Source organism: Hakea prostrata, unplaced genomic scaffold (assembly GCF_041222555.1).
Source record: "Hakea prostrata isolate BN-2017 unplaced genomic scaffold, UWA_Hpros_2 contig_105, whole genome shotgun sequence".
Classification (NCBI taxonomy): domain Eukaryota; kingdom Viridiplantae; phylum Streptophyta; class Magnoliopsida; order Proteales; family Proteaceae; genus Hakea; species Hakea prostrata.
The window spans coordinates 138,748-152,433 of NW_028291224.1; the positions used below are offsets into that span (position 1 = coordinate 138,748).

General features: G+C 38.9%; 1 pseudogene; it reads right to left on the minus strand.

The window, feature by feature from the left end:
- Window positions 1-9,292: 9,292 nt before the first annotated feature.
- On the minus strand, window positions 9,293-10,908 carry LOC148998867 (putative pectate lyase P59; annotated as a pseudogene).
- Between the last annotated feature and the right edge of the window lie 2,778 nt (window positions 10,909-13,686).

Sequence of the window (13,686 nt, forward strand, 5' to 3'; positions counted from 1 at the left end):
TATTTAGCTTCCTTTTTATTTTGGCTATTCTTTATTTTTTTTTTTAAAAAATTACAGAGTTGCTATTAGACTTTTTTTGCAAGGTGGATCCCTCTTTATGGTCTGAAGCCATTGAGCTTATTTTGCATGGCCTCTTTAAGGTCAGAATTTATACAATTGCCATTAGGCTTATTTTGAATTGCATGATGGATCCCTTTTTGTTGTCAGTTTTTTCAGAAACTTCATTGGCATTTCATGTAAACCATTTTATTTGGGGGACTCCAGTTACATCAACTTGTAAATCTAATATTTTGACTATTGGAACTTTTGCAGCCATTATTTCTATTGTGAAACTTGCATTGGTAATTATTGGAATCTAATCGCATGTTTTTTTTTTATTATTTTATCTAGTCCACATGTAGTGCTATAATGAGAGGCAAAAATGACACTTATTCTATATCTACTCAAGATTTATTGAAGAATAATAATTATGAAGATCTTTGTCCTCCTAAGATGGTATTTATAGGAACACCTACCTACTTGGTCCAACTTAACATATACTATCTTCTTACCTACCTACATGGTCCGCAGTAATTCATATTGTCTTTGATCTACCTACTTGGTCCATAGTAACTCATACTACCTTTTACCTACCTACATACTTGGTTCACAGTAACCCATACTATTTTTTTATTTACCTATTTGGTCTACAATAACCCATATTGCCTCTTATCTACCCTTTTTAGTTTGTAGTAATCCATATTACATTTTATCTACCTACTTGCCCTATAGTAACCCATAATGCCTTTATGCTTATATATAATTATTCGCTACCCTTTTTGCTCAATTGCTCATGTATAATTACCCCCTACCTTAATTGTGCCTACCACATACTTCTCAACCACATGTTTAATTAGGTGGGGGACCCAGCTCTAGTTTACTTGTTAATACTCAAAGGTGGGTCCCTCTCCTAAATGTGTGGTGGAAGGATGTTAAGAGAGTACAGTTCTCCACCTGCAAGGGTAAAGGATTCCAACTTATGTTAGTCAGCCTCCATTCACTATTGTTTGATTGTTGGAGTAGGAGGGGTTTCCATTGAATGCAAAGCAGCTTACATGATTGAGCTTTCATTTGAAGTTGTTTGGTTGACCCTGCATTGGCCAAGCATTATGCTAATCCTTTCGTAAATCATTTAGTCTTCTTCATTGTCTCTTTGGCTATTGAATTATCATTGATCATCCTCTTCTTTGGTTACAGATTTTGCCAATTGCCATGGTTACCTGCCCGGTATATGTAGATATATGTTTGACTACTTCCTCCGAGCATGGTAACTTGTCGTATTACACACTACGGTGTTCGTGATTTATTTGGACATTACGGTGTTCATAACGTATTTGCACACTACGGTGCTCTTGACATATTTGCTTACTATGTTGCTCGTAATAGATGTATTTGCACACTATGTTGTCGGAAGCCTAAATTTAGGTCTTATACCTTTTTTATTTCCAGAAGCCTAAAGTATCTTAGGTCTTACACCTTTTTTGGAAGCCCAAAGTATCTTTGGTCTTACACCTTTTTTGGAAGCCCTTAGGTCTTACACCTTTTCTGGAAGCCCTTAGGTCTTACATCTTTTCTGCAAGCCTAATGTATCTTAGGTCTTACACCTTTTTCTGGAAGCCTTTAGGTCTTACACCTTGTGTTCGGTTATTCCCTGAACATGACGTTTAGTTGAAGTAAATAGATCTATGTGTTCGGTTATTCCCAAAACACAATGTGAATTTGAAGTAAATAGATCTTTGTGTTCGGTTCTTCCCCGTACACGATGTGAATTGAAGTAAATAAATCTTTGTGTTTGGTTCCTCCCCGAACACGATGTGAATTGAAGTAAACAAATATCTTTGTTTGGTAATCTCTCCTTTATGCATTATCTCATATGTCGAAGTATTCTTGTTCGGTATACTGAAGTAATGTGTATCGGTCATTCGTGGCATCCTTCCATACGATTGCTAGTATGTTTCCCAGTAGGTGGCTGTTCTACCATACGTTGTGCTTGTTCATCACAAGTGAATTTGAATGGGATGGAATTTGTGGTCGGCAGTGCACAATTCTTTGTTGATACCGAACATGTGAAGTAATTTTCAGTGTTCGTTATTTATTATGTTATTCATTCAAGCCATGTTGTTCGGTACGGTTTGCTCGGCCATGAGTCCAAGTAAGCGTTCGTCAACCATTGCTTGGTCATAACCCACTACCCCCCGGGCATGATAACTTGGGGTATGATGAAAAATCTTTGAAGTTTTCATGCCTAGGGAATTTTAGGTCTTTTTCTTGCCTAAGAGACTTAGGTCTTTCTGCCTAAGAGTCTTAGGTCTTTCTGCCTAAGAGACTTAGGTCTTTCACCTTTTTTGGAAGCCCTTAGGTCTTACACCTTTTTTGGAAGCCCTTAGGTCTTACACCTTTTCTAGAAGCCCTTAGGTCTTACACCTTTTCTGGAAGCCCTTAGGTCTTATACCTTTTCTCGAAGCCCTTATGTCTTACACCATTTCTGGAAGCCCTTAGGTCTTACACCTTTTTTATTTTCGGAAGCCTAAAGTATCTTAGGTCTTACACCATTTCTGGAAGCCCTTAGGTTTTACACCTTTTCTGAAAGCCCTTAGGTCTTACACCTTTTGTATTTTTGGAAGCCTAAATTATCTTAGGTCTTACACCTTTTCTTGAAGCCCTTAGGTCTTACACCTTTTTTATTTTCAGAAGCCTAGAGTATCTTAGGTTTTACACCTTTTCTGGAAGCCCTTAGGTCTTAAACTTTTTCTAGAAGCCCTTAGGTCTTACACCTTTTCTAGATGCCCTTAGGTCTTACACCATTTTTGGAAGCCCTTAGGTCTTACACCTTTTCTGGAAGCCCTTAGGTCTTACACCTTTTTATGCCTAAGGAACTTAGGTCCTTTTCTTCCCAATGCTGGTTGAGTAGAGTTATTGATTTGATCGTGCAACGTCCTTCCAATATTGGTCAAGTAGAATGATTGTGGTCGACTCATAGGTTTCTAGTATAGTAGTCTTTTAGATTTGTACATCTACACCTCTTTCGTCGAGCATGGCTACTTCTATATTTTGCTTACAAGGAGATCAAGATTTGAGATGTTTATCTCTCTTTAGTTCCCCGATGATAGGTCAAATCTTTTCTGAGTTGTTATGCTTCATCCAGCAGAGAACTTTTGCTTGTATGTAGAACTCCTTTCTCTTGATCATGTATGGTCGATTATATCTCGAGCTCCCATACTTGTAATTTTGATGATATTTTGCTATCCATGAGCTCAAAGGCTTTGAAAATATTGTATATAAGACTTTGGTTGTTGAAGCTAAATATATTATTAATGCTGAATTCCAGTGCTAGCTAACTTAAAAAGTAATATTGCTTGATATTCCACATCCAATTCTAGGTTGTACATGGCGAATAATCCCGATCGTGCATCAATGAGTATGATGAAAGCAGCATAGTCAATAAATGATTCTTGAACAAGATTATAAATGTGATGATGAGTTAAGAAAATATATCTGAATAGTCTCATGACAAATATGTTTAAATAAATGTGTAGCATTGGAATATTAATCTCAATCAGCCCATGTCTGTCTTCTAATTCCCATTCATATACAGTCGATGGAATTGAAGAGGAAATTGAACATATATATGATATGCATGCTAAATATAGATACCAAAAAAGGCCATGAATGACAGGTAGAATAAAATTCTAAATCTGTTAAATTGAGAAAGTGGACAGAATCAAATTTAGTTTACCGTAATTGCCACCAGAAAGAGCCCTGAGGAACCAGTAGTGTATGAATCAAGATATAGGAGCCCTGAGGAAGAAAATATCTCCTACAGATGACATTCTGCATCTTAGTGAACTTCAAGTCTTTTCGTTCATCTCTTTCACCTGCGAATTGATTTTTTGAATCGTAACTTTGTGTGTATAAGAGAAACAATGGAGGATTTCGAGCTGAAAAATCGTCTGATGTGTGCTCAAGATAAGCAATCCAATACGACGTGAGCATTTATTTTTTTCTCTACTGTCATTATAATTGTGGACGTTGATCTTGGAAAACCTGAATGTGAATCAACTTGAGTCACGATCCCACTAATAATCTGAACTCCATTAAATTGCATTGTTGTTGCTTCTCCACTTTTGAATTGGTAGACGTGTCAAGCACAACACTAATATTTTCTCCACTTCTAATCTCTTATGTTCACCATTGGAGTAGTTGACTTGAGCAAACGCTCTACCCTACTACTGTTGTCCTCCGCATCATTTTTGCTGTAGAAACTCATGGACTCCTGAGGATCATAGAAATCTTCACCCTCACGGTTTTTCTTTTTAAATTGAACGTGACGGACTTTGGCCAATCCTCGGTTCTAATCAAACTATCATCCAAACCGCCATTGACGAAATCGTCGTCATGGGAATGGTTTCAACCTTCCTAGTAATAAACTTCAAAGAATGCACAGGAGAGCTTCTTCTCTGCTCCACAGAATCATCTCCTTTCCCCTACGTCTGAATGCTTAGTAGCCTTCGCCTGGCAAGAGAACTTGGACTTTTCACTCCGTTGTCGCTCGAGTCAAAGGATCTTGATTTTCTTGTTTTCTGTATATTTCTATTGATTTCAGGCCGTTCGTTATTTCATGTGTCGACAAGGCCTCACCAGTTAAATTTAGATTCCGGCGGACTCTCATTCTTTTCACACAGTTGATTGAAAACGGCGAGCGAGAAGGCCTTATCACGACCATATAATCACCGACCGTTAAGGACACTCTGGTGGCCGATCTGGTCCATCTTTCTTTTAGTGTGCAAAAGGCCTTTGAGTTGCAGAGCTACAAGGATCTGCTACAATGTTTCCAAATCTTTCTCTGGTTCATCGATTCCCCTCAATTTCAACCGCTTCTTTAGCTCCGAAAAGAAATCCTTATGAAGCCGCATTGTCTCTTTTGTGTTGTTGCAGCGATCTCGACAGCGACACCGGTAATCCTGCATTTTTTTTTTGGCTCACTTCTCGGCTTCACTGCCGAGATTTTGGTTGAGCCGTGATCTATGAGGGGCAACACATGGGACATATTGCAGTTGAGATGGCATCCGAGCATGGTGACTTGTGAACAATTTCCTTAAATTTTTCATCATCTGGATTCCATTTGGTGATGGTGGATTCTGCTTGCTTCAAGCTCTTGACAAAACAAAAATAACACATGGGAAGTAATTTTCTGTATGGTAAACCCAACAAAATAACAGTGGACGAAAGATTCTTCCACCCGGTTGCTTAAAGGTGGTTGTAAATTGTAATATGCTTTGGCAAAAGACAAAAATCATGAATCTCAATCAAATCTCTTTTCTTTATGTAACCGCCTTTGCAAAAAGCACAATAATTAATTTATTGTAAACCTGCCCTATCATATGTTCCCTTTATGTAACCGTACATAAAAAAATGAATAATTTGATAATGACAATTGATGATGTAAATTGGGTTAATTTAACCTTGACGATAATGTGACTTTACAAAACCGATGCAATTACTCAACCTTGTGGTTGGTTCTCATAAATCTAAGAGAATTCCCACCAAACTTCGATTAATTCATGTTGTAATTAGTTCCACATCGACTGATGTGGGAATATGTGGAGAGGAGGAGGCTATAAAAGAAAGCCTCCTCCTTCTTTAAGCATCCCAAATATCTTTCCTCTAGGATATTTCTTTATTTATAGTAGAGTTTTTTCTCTTGCCCATATATTCTTCTGTTCTTCTTTTCTCTTATTTGCTGATTGTTTTATTCGGTGGGTTCTTCATAACCCAACAATGGTATCGAGCGAGGTTTTTCCGAAGTATGCTCTGTGGTTGCAGCATACTCTAATCTTCTACATCATAAAAGGAAAATTCCTTAGGGGTCTATTTGTTTGGTTTAGGGCGTGAGTATCTACTTATAGTATGCTCTGTGATTGCCACTTAGGTGGATCCTTCACATCAGAAAAATAGTAAGATATTGTCTTTCATCCTACGGAGGTGCTGCAGATGTCGCAATTTCACGTGGTTTCTTTTCGGGTATCCTAGAAAGGTGTATTTGGTGATTAAGTGCATGTCTAGGGAAATTTTGTTTAAGGAGTCTGGTATTTAAGCGGACCGCTTGTGTCCCTCCAGTCTTTCCTGGAAATTTTCCTGGTGTATTTTGGTTCAACCATATACCAGTTGAAGATAACCTGAGAAGACAAGTTTCATGTGAAATAGTGGGAGTTATTCTGCAGCCAACAATTGTTCATGATAGAAGCAATGGCCGTAAAGATCGACATCGGCCAGTTTGACGGCACGAAATTCTCATTATGGAAAATGAAGATGAATGCATTATTGATAAAAGATAACTGCCAGGAAGCCATCAGTGTTCGGCTAGCAGAGTTCACAGATAACGAAAAATGGAACAGAATAGATGCAATGGCCCTTTCCAATTTGCATCTAGCATTATCTGATGATATTTTAGCAAGCATAGAAGAGAAGAAAACTGCTAAGGAGGTTTGGGATCACCTCATCAAATTGTATGAAGCCAAAATCACTTCACCTCATCAAATTGTAGATAAGGCAGAGACATCTCAATGGTGCATTGCTGAAGGAGATAGAGACTGGTGTGGATATTGATTGGTTCTCAATCTAATCTCCAAGTGGGAGATTGTAGTAGTATTAGTCCCACATCGACTGATGTGGGAATATGTGGAGAGGAGGAGGCTATAAAAGAAAGCCTCCTCCTTCTTTAAGCATCCCAAATATCTTTCCTCTTGGATATTTATTTATTTATAGTGGAGTTTTCTCTCTTGCCCATATATTCTTGTGTTCTTCTTGTCTCTTATATGCTGATTGTTCTATTTGGTGGGTTCTTCATAACCCGACAATTCGTTTGGCAAACTCGATTTGGGAATAAGTCCTCAAATTTGTTTAAAAAATAATGATTATTTTAAGAAAAGGGATGTACGACATACCTTATGGTTTAATTACCCTAAAGGGAATTTGAAGACAATATTACCTCACAAGGGAATTTGATCACCTCATTATTATTCGGAGGGTTGATTTAGCGTTCCTGATCTTATCTGCACGATGGCTTTTTGATCAAGTTTCCCACAGACGGCGCCATTGTTGATACTAAATCTTGCTCGTCCTTCCCTGTCACGTTCCTGCAAAACACGTGCTCGACCTTGGGTGGTCAAGGTACGTCTCCGACAAGCAAGTCAGTACCAACGATTTGATCTCAACTACTCAATAGATAATTCAAGTAATTGATCACACAAAATATGAATACTTACTACATAAAGCCTGCCTGAGGTGCTTATATAGCTTTAGATATCAGAGTTAGACTCCAAATATAACTCTAAGAAGTGTTGTGTTAGGAAAGTAACTCTACAAATAGCCTTTTACCTGACTTATCCTTTCGAAGAAGTTTGGAGATGATAGAAGTTTATCCTAATCGGGTACTCTTGACACGATGGTCGGTCACTATGGTCGAGACAATTGTATTGAACCCATTGGTCACACCGGTCAGGGTAGAATGACTATTTCAATCATTAACACTTGTCTTGCATTGTCTTCCCCGGCGCAAGCAACCTCTCCTCCATTATAGGATTTTTAGGTTTTTCTTAATAAACATAGTGCTACTACATGCTCAAAACATCTACAAGAGGCATACATATTTTCTCCATCATCACACACAATTGATTGGGTAAAACTAAAACCATCCTAGTGTCAAGTTCAGTTCAATCTGAACTTAAAGCACATGCTCCACCCTATTTTTCACCTCAACTATGATACAAGCATAGCTACCCAAAAAATCTTGCTTAGCTTTGTTATCAAGAGTGATGAGATGTCCCACTTCTTTGGCTATTGAAAAAAGTGTTCAGACATGCCAATACTCTAATGGAAGACCTAGGAAATAAATTCTCACCAATATAGTCGACGGTTGGGCTATGTTTACGTCAAAATCCAGCCTTCAATAATGAAATCAGACCACTTGCAATGCAATCCGACAAGGATAATACCCATTCCCGATTCCCAAACCAATCCTTATAATACCCTATTATCATGACACACAATCCCAGGGTCCCACCCACTTTATAACTTCAAAATCCCAACCCATTCCCATCGTCACGCTCATTTTTCATAGTGGTGCGACATATCTCTATTCATTTTTCAAAGTAGTGCGTCGAAACTCTTTTCATTTTTCAAAATGGTGCGTTAGAGATATTTCTTCTCTTTGCATGTGGGATAACCGGATAAGTTTTAGGTGGTGGTTCCAACTTCACATCTTCGCTCTTCACTGACATTTTAAACAAATAAAAAGAGGAGAAATAGGCAGTGTTAAGGCAAAGGTTTCTATTTCAGGCAGCAGTTTCGGTGATTCCTGCGTTGAGAGACGAGAAGATGTGAAGAACAAGTGAACAACAGAAGTTAGAAGGGCTTTGGGCATATTTCGGTTTTAGTTAATTGGAGCTAGACCAATGTTGAAAAACGTAAACTAGCATGATCCTTATGTGGGTTTAGCTAATCAATGGGTAGGGTAGGGATATTCGCCTACCTCACGTAACCACTATTGGAACTCATCAAGCGTGATTCGCATCCTCAGTTAAATTCTCCATAGGAATATGATGATTTTGAATTAGGATGTCAATGCGTATGTGGACTGGAAGATACCCGTGTGTAATTTTGTTCTAGGTTCTTTGATATGCCTTGTGCTACAGCTTTGTTGTAGCATTCACAACCCAAATTCAAGGGAGGGAAAATTGACATCCAACATTTATACCACTTATTTTAGTTCTTTCCATCGTGTGCTCTCCAATTTAGGACCTCTTGTTTAATTCTTCTGTCCTTCGTCTCTTTAGTTCATTAATCACAAAGTAATTTTGTTAATTTTGTTTAACTTAATCTTCCTTTTACATTGAGATTTACAAAAAAAATTCTCCGTGGGATTGATACCCTACTTACTATTTACTACCTAATTGTGACGCGTGCATTTGCGTAGCATTTTTAGACACGACCAAATAGTTTACTAAGAGCATATCTGAATTTACAACATGCAGCCGTTTTTGTTGGCCTTTTGGTCTTGTTCTAGCTAGTATTGAAGTAATGGAAGACCCCTTTTTGTCAGTACTTCTATTCATTGTTTTGGAAAATCAAGAGTTACTGTTTTTATTCATTCCATGAAGACCAACATGCAGCGCCTGAACTTATAGAAGAATCAGCCCATGAAGAATAACGTACAGTGCTTGAAGTTACATTAATTAAAAGAACGAGAAACAGCTCAGCAAGGGCTGCCGACCTTACAGTTGAGTGCACCAGCAGACTGAGTGAGGCTGCTGACAGGTCTGCCGTCCTTTGGGATAATAAGGTCTCCAAGTGAGGAGGGCCTTCTTACGTGGCCGGGGAACCCGATTCAACAAAGAAGGCACCATTCTCCATCACATCACCCTGCGATACCCATGCCCAATTCTTCCACTCGCTTTCTGGCGCTAGTGCCCTCTTGGTAACCTCCTTGGTTCTCGATGAGCTTCCAGCGACAAAACGGTTGCCCTGGCTGAGGAAGGATGGGTTTAAGCTGCCCCCAATGGCATACATCCCCCATTCCGTGTAGTCATTGTTCACCACGTGAGCAAATCCATTTAGGACTTTGGGCAACCTCTCTGTGTTAATCCTTTCCCAAAATGGTTATATGCTATCGTAACCTTCATCTTATTGTTAGCAGAGGTGTTTGCATTTAACAACATCACTGTCAACACGATTGTTCACCAATAAGGAAGCAACAGTCAGTGGGTCGACTTGGAAGGTCGAAGTACTCTTATTTTTTACGTAGTCAATCATTTTATAAAATAAGTTAGTTAAATTTAGAGAAATCAGTTTTAGTAGGAGACTTATAGCAAATTGACCAGTTATACGTACGTGGTCATGATTACTGAAGTCGATATTCGAGATGGTGATGGCGGTGGAACCCTCGACAGCATCGATTAGGCCATCTGCAGCTTTGGACATGGTCACGTGGTCGATCCAGATGTCAGAGGAGCTAAAGATGTTGATGGCATCACCGTCGCTGACGGTGCGTTTTCCGTAGTGGTCGACTGAAGCGCGAATCATACCACCTGGAGTTGAAACGATGTCATGCATATGGAGGTTGGTGATGATGACATTGCGGATGGACTGGAGGGTAAAACCAGCGCCTTTGGTAATGTGGACATTGGCACCACGGCCATCGATAGTCTTGTCAGGGGCGATAATAAGCTCACCCTTGAGTACGATGTTCATGTCTTTCTTGAAGATTATCCATAGTGGTTCCTTCTGAATGACGGCATGGCGGAGGGTGCCATTCTTTGGGTTGACCATGTCATTGTCGGAGGGGTCAGTGACGGCATAGATCTTGCCGTCCTTGCCACCAGCAGCCTTCTTGCCGAAGCCCAAAGCGCAGTTGGCGTATGCCTTTCGATCATTGGCCCAGTTAGCCTTGCACCTCCAGCACGCATCTATTGGGTTCGTCGCCTGGCATGCTCCTCCAGTCTCCCCCAACCTCCGTTGTCTTGTCCTGCATCATTCATTCATCCAGCCAAATCTATCGTAAGTACAGGAGTTATCCATTTCTCAACATAAAATAGCTCAATTTATACATTATCCATGGAATGTGTTTTTTAAATATAATTTGCGAGCACGGAGAATTTTGAGAAGATTCAAATTCGGGACCTACATGTGCACATGTGAGTTGAGCTGAGCAGCAACTGTCGCAGGATTGGGCTCAAAGCTGTCACTGCTGTGCTTTGCGGCCGCCTTGGCTCGTTGTCGCCACACTGCATCAAAGTTGACTATATCGGCCTTCACTGCATAGTTGAATAAAAACAAGAAGACCATCAAGTTGCTTGTTGTAGCTAATCCCATTTTCTTTTACTCTTGTCCCCCCCCCCCCTTTTTCTTAACCCTCCACTCTGGTGAAATGGGTTTTTTTTTTGTTTTTTTTTTTAGTTTTTGTACCCACCACTCAGGTGAAATGGGTCAGAAATAAAATACAAGACATTGGGCCCAAAACCAACAGATTGAAAGCCACCTGAGTTTCTCCATAGCATCATCATCTCTATATATATTGCAATTGAGAGCCCAAATATGGGGAAGTACCATATGGGTTAAGAAAGTGAGGCCTTCCGTGCACTTTGCATATAACAGTTAATTTCCTCCCGTGATTTGTGTTTTCTTTTCCTATCTCCATTCTCTGTTTTGGCCAGATTGAAGGATTCAAACTCTCTACCACCATATGTTTCACTGCCTTATTATATCATTATTTCTCCCCCAAAAAGCCTCATGATATCGTTTTACCTAAATTAAGAGAGTGGGTTATCGTGCAAGCACAGTGTCTCATTTCAAGGAGCAGTCTCCAAATTTATACAAAGAGAAACAAGTGATTGCAGGACCTTCTTCTCCTTTAGACCCATTTGCATCTAGAATCAGGATCTCATTCCATCCGAAGTAAAAAATTCTAGCCCTTCATGCTTATACATGCCTCCATTAGGTCCCGCTTGCACAGGGGCGTGCAAATACAATTAATTTCTCTCTTCCTTGAAATACATATAGTCAGGAGCACATCAAAAACTATATTATATATTTACAACCATAAGAACCCCTCGAATCTAAGGACCAAGTTTCTTGGAGTAGTTTCCTAATTTATACAAAGAGCACAGGTGATTGCATGGCCTTCTTTAGTTTTTCTCCCTTAGATCCATTTGTAGCTAGAATCAGGGCTTCATTCCATACGGAGTCAAAAATTCCAGCCCTTCATGCTTATGCAGTTATGCATGCCTCCATTAGCTCCTAATTGCATGGGGCCATGCAAATATATTTAATCCTCTCCTCCTTGAAATACCTATAGTCAGGAGAAATCAAAAACTATATTATACATTTACGACCATAAAAACCTCTTGAATCTAAGGACCAATTGTTAGCAACCGAAGAGAACTTTGTTTCTCAAATAATTGCCAATAATTCATGTAATATACATTGGTTGTACCACCAAGTTAAACCTTGAATTTAATTGAAACTGACAACATGATATGGGAATTGATCTTTTATATGTTTGAGGTTAACAAGCTTAGCATTCAACAACGCTGTCGCTTGCAGTCATTTAGAAATCAGAATGGGTTCGGGTCAACCCAGATTGGATCCTCATTTTCAAGCTAGGGATTGCTCCAGGTCTCGCTTCCAGCTTTTAAAACATAAGTTGGTTGAGTTGCTTCTGTTGTAATATAGTTTCAAGTGGTCTTCTCCTAATAGTTTAGGACTTTTACCAAGAAAACAATGTATTGAAGTTGGGAGACAAACTGTTCCACAACAATCATCTATAGAAAGAAATCTTAGACAAACGGATTTTAATACATCAACAGAAAGAAATTATCCCTGTGACTACCAATATGCGAATTCAGTGCAAGTCTATTGGTTTCGGTTTCATCTACGACTCTGTAGATAATGCCAACAAGTACGAGCCCAAGTATGGGCTTACCAGGAACAACCTTGATATCAAGGTGGAGAAGTCCAGAAAGCAAATGAAGGAAAGAAAGAATGGGTCCAAGAATATTTGTGGTGTTAAGAAGACTGAGGCTGGAGATGCATCTAAAGCTGGGAAGAAGAAATGAAGAAGATATGGAGTCATATTTTGATTTTATGTTTTCACTACTACTCGCTACACTTCTATTATAATTTCTTTATGAATGGGGAAGCACTTTAGGTGTTTTATTTAGATTTTAGTGCTTGTTTAATTTCTAGAGTTAATTCTAGTGATTTTACATTTGAGATAGCTCAGTTTAAGAGTGATTTCTCTTTGTTTTAGTGTTAGTACTAAATAAAATTGTTGTTCAGTGAATCTTAAAGTTTTAAATCTAGTAAGGTCTTTTATATAATTTATGCATAAATTTCCCTTCAACTAATGGATGGAATTGGTCAGTCCTCTTTTTTTTGGCATTGTAAGAAAAGGACTATAATGGATGAAGAAATGACATGAGACATAGAACAGTAACAAAGAACAAGTCTTCTTAATTTGCTGTAGGGATGTTGTAGCATTATGGTAGCATCATTTTCCCAGATTGGACACGTGGCATTATCTAATGAAATCACTAAAAAGGGCTAACTGATTAGATATTCCTCTTGTCACTATGTGAAGGATCTTAGCCATTGATCTCATAAAAAAAAGGTTCTAATCCTACAATCCATTTTTACACTATCACTTTGGGAAAATTTGGGGGAACTAAAGAGGCGGAGGAGCCACTAAAAGAAAAAGAGAGAACCAGACATGAAGAAAAGAAAGCTCGTGCAAGAGGATGAGCTATTGCAAATAGGGAGCTGGAGCATTGTGGAAGCATTATCCTAGTTCTCTATTTGGTTTTATATTTCCTACTTTTTATATTCTTGCTAAACTCTTTTAATGGCTGCATTTACTTATCTGTATTTAAACTTTAATATGAGCTAATTTCTTACTTTGTTGGGACAATAAAAGTACCCGAACCTATGATTTGAGTTGTGTTTATTCCGTTTTTTACGGTAAGAAATCTTGCCTAAGTTCGCCGGTTTGCCTCGGCGAGATTTCGCCAATCTCCATGCCTCAAACATGTCTTTCTCATAACCAAACTAAAAAATAACAAAGCCTCTACCAACGGAGTACAAACTCACCTGAGC